Source organism: Otolemur garnettii, unplaced genomic scaffold, assembly GCF_000181295.1.
Source record: "Otolemur garnettii isolate 467f Iridium unplaced genomic scaffold, OtoGar3 scaffold00181, whole genome shotgun sequence".
NCBI classification, from domain to species: domain Eukaryota; kingdom Metazoa; phylum Chordata; class Mammalia; order Primates; family Galagidae; genus Otolemur; species Otolemur garnettii.
The window spans coordinates 1,509,412-1,513,214 of NW_003852576.1; the positions used below are offsets into that span (position 1 = coordinate 1,509,412).

The 3,803-nt window shown below is 41.6% G+C and overlaps 1 protein-coding gene across 2 annotated transcripts in view; it reads right to left on the reverse strand.

Annotated features, from left to right (window-relative positions):
* The window catches only part of RBM47 (RNA binding motif protein 47), a 40,636-nt gene that overhangs the window by 35,994 nt on the left and 839 nt on the right, over positions 1-3,803 (reverse strand). The gene's annotated exons all lie outside the window — the stretch shown is intronic.

Genomic DNA, 3,803 nt, shown 5'->3' on the forward strand with positions numbered 1-3,803 from the left:
CTGGGTTGGATTCGAACCTGCCAGCTCAGGTGTATGTGGCTGGCGCCCTAGCTGTTTGACCCACAGGTGCCGAGATTTCTATTTCTTTAAAAGAGATCCATTTCAGGAGCAGTGGCTCATGTCTGTAATCCTACTATTTTGGGAGGCCACGATAGGAGGATCACTTGAAGCTGGGAATTCAAGACCAGCCTGGGCAACACAGCAAGACCCCATCCTTATAAAAAATTAAAGAAATAGCTGGGCATATAGTGATGCACACCTGTAACTCCTAGATACTAAAGGAGGCTGAGGTGGGAGGATCACCTGAGCCCAGGAGTTAAGGCCTCAGTGAGCTATGATCTCACCCACCAATCCACTTCAACCTGGACAACATAATGAAGCCCTGTCTCTAACAACAACCCCTCCCCCACCCTTTCTTATGATAAACCAATTGGCCACACCCAGGGATGTTAATACATAGGCCTAAGGCTGCCGGATACCAGAGTTCTAATTCTCACTCTGCAACCTGCATGGTATGACCATGGACAGGCCACGTAACTTTCCGAGCCTCATCATCCTCACTCATACACTGAAGCTGATGCCAGTAACTCAGGTGAGGGCCTTACAAGGATCAGATAAGATACAACATTAGGAAGCATCCTGTAAACTGCCAACCACCTGTTCCTGCTTGGATACCTGCAATAGTCTCAGCTGACTTCATCCTGCCCACCGTGGCCCATGACAATCGATCTGGGTCTCCACCTTTTAACAAATAATTTGGGGCCAGGCATGGTGGCTCACACCTATAATCCTAGCACTCTGAAAAACTGAGGTGGGAGGATCATTTTAAGCCTAGCATTCAAGATCAGCATGAGCAAGAGTGAGACCCCGTCTCTACCAAAAATAGAAATGAGCCGGGCGAATAGTCCCAGCCACTCAGGAGGCTGAGGCAGGAGGACAGCTTGAAACTGAGAGTTAAGCTATGATGATGTCACTGTCCTCTAGCTGGAATGACAGAGGGAGAATAATTTGGTCCTAAGCCCTCCTGCTTAACCTTCCGCCCACATTCTCTTCCAATTGCCCTTAAAGTCAATGTCCTTCATAAAAGCCCCTGAGGAACACTCTAGGTCCACCTACAGCCTCGTCTATGTCACTTTCTATCTTATAGGCGCTGTCACCAGCTTCAAACTGTCACCAAACCCTGCCTCGCCAGCTGGCACCCATTCCAAATTCACTCCTCCGAGGAAGCCATCCCTGGAGCCCTCTGAGATTTGTTCCTCCAGCATCAAATAATCCTTCACAGTACTCGACTGAACCATAGAAAAGTACCATTTTGTGGGACAAAAAAACAGTAGAATGTTGACAATTTTATTTGGTTTAACCTTACTGTAGGGTGGCGGGTGCAAGCCCGGCCCCAGCCAAAAACTGCAAAAATAAATAAATAAATAACCTCACTGTAATTGCTCAGGGGTCATCCTGAGTCCATTTTTAAGTCCACCAGGGCAGAATCTAGATCTGACTCCCAACTATAATCCTAGTGCCCCAAACCCCATCCTAGCCCATTGTAGGAGCTTAATTATTTAATGAATGTGAGGCATTGTTACTACCTTTTCAATTCTAAGCACATAATTATTATATTGTCATGAATAGTTAAAATCATGCTTTTATTCAAATGCTATTTTTACATTCCATAGGAATGAAATTTTTTAAAACAGAATTTTTAAAAATCACTATAATATTTTCATTTCTGGCATTTCTGCAAAGCATGAATTCTAGTAAGTATAATATTATATATTATCAAGGACAGAATTTAGCCCACTGGTAAGGTAACATTTATGGATCTTATTAAAAGCTCAAATGTTTCTCACTACTTGGTAGAATGAACAGAACTCTCAAAGGAAACCAGATAATTTGGATTTATCTCCTTTTATAGCTTTTGCCATGTGACAGCAAATCAGCGAAGGAAAAAAGATAGCATCTAAAAGGGTGTTGCACTTGACATTGAGCAAGCTGAAATACACTTCCCCTGACATTCAAATCGCCTTATTCAACTATGTCATAGCTGTGTCCCTCATGAAATGAACAAAGACCAACCTTTAACCATGTTGGAATGGCGGACAGGGTGGGCTTAGCTAAATCTGCAACCCAAGCTATTTAATAATATGAAGCATGGCTGGAACAGTGAACACATTTGTATTGATTATGCACGAGGCACTGTGCTAAGCATTCCACAGACATCATCTTATTTAATCCTTGCTAAAACTTCAGGAGGCAAGTTCTACAGCAGAACCCACGGAGCATGAAGCTGCCCATTTGGTAAGATCCCTTAGCTAGAAGTGATCAAGTCGGGATTCAAAGCCAGGCATTCTATGGCTGTTACTTCTGTTCTCCCATTTGGAAGAGCAGAAAGTTCACATTTGTGTTACCACAAAAACGACAAATGATCCTCTGTGTCTAGACTATACTGCAGCTTCAGAGTTACCATGAGGCATCACAACTAAACAGCAAATCCGTGAACTGTCAAGGCCATTGAAGAATTTCTTCAAGAGGCCCAATATTCAACTTACAAACAGTAAAGATATTCTCAACCTGGGTTAGAAATAAAGATAGTTCAATTTTATGGGTGAAGAGTAGAATAGATCAGATGTGCATGAATATCAGGCTCAGAAATACTTGGTAGTCCTATTTGTTCCCTAGATTTTTTACAAAACTGTCACATTTTAGAAAAATTGAGAAAATGAGAAAATGAACCTGTAATTTTACTTCCTACTGGTTAGCCAATCTCTCATCAGACAGTCCTTGCTTACAAACATTTAACAAAATTATCTACCTCTTTCAGTAGCAGAGAAAATGGACATGCCAACATTCACGCCATGGAAATGTAATTTTAAAGATAAACACAAATTACTGAATCTTAGGATTCATAGAGGGTAGTTATGAGATTATCGCTCCCCTCCCCCTTCCATCTTGGTGCGTTGACATTTGGCCCCTTTTGTATTATGCACCTTGTACCAGGGAAACCTCAGGCACCAGCTAGTTACTCATTAAACTTGGGTGGCAAGAGCTAACTTGCACAAATTACGCTGTTAACTGCACCGCCTGGCCTGTGTGCAAAGGGGGGAAAGGCAATCATCATAGCTGTGAAATTCTGTCATATCGGCAGAATTGAACCACGAATTGCAGCAATTCGGGCCTGACCTCTGATCTGTGAAATTAGTTTAGACCTTTGAGCTTTAGCTTGGAATTAAGAAACAGCATGACTTAGACTGGGGAAGGTGGCTAGCAAGTCTTCTGTACCGTGAAGGGTTAACACTGTGACTGTAAGTTGCCCTCCCCCACCTGCCTCCCCCAGGAGTCAGCCAGAAAAAGAAACATCCAAATGGGGATCTCCAGAGTAGTAGATGTCTTGCAAAATGGCATTAGGAACAAATCTAATAAAAGTAGAAAATTTCAGGGTGCAAATCTTTTAAAATAGATATGGCAGAATCAGAAAAGGGAATCTGAGATAACTGAAATGATTAGAAATTTATTACTCTGTGACATGGGCACTGGGAGCATTCTCTTTACGAATTAGGCGAAAGGAGTAAAAAACTAAGATAATTTTTAACCAAATGGTGCCATTTCTCACTTAATATCTCTTTGCTATAAAAATACAAACCCATATTAAGCCATGTTTGGGGAAAAAAGTCATGGTGGAAAAGTAATTATATTTTTTCTTGAATCCAAACTTACCTTTTCATACTAAACATTAGATGTGGCTAATCACGTATAATAATATGCATTTCTCAGGTATACATTTTGTTCCAACAATGAGTCATGAAAAT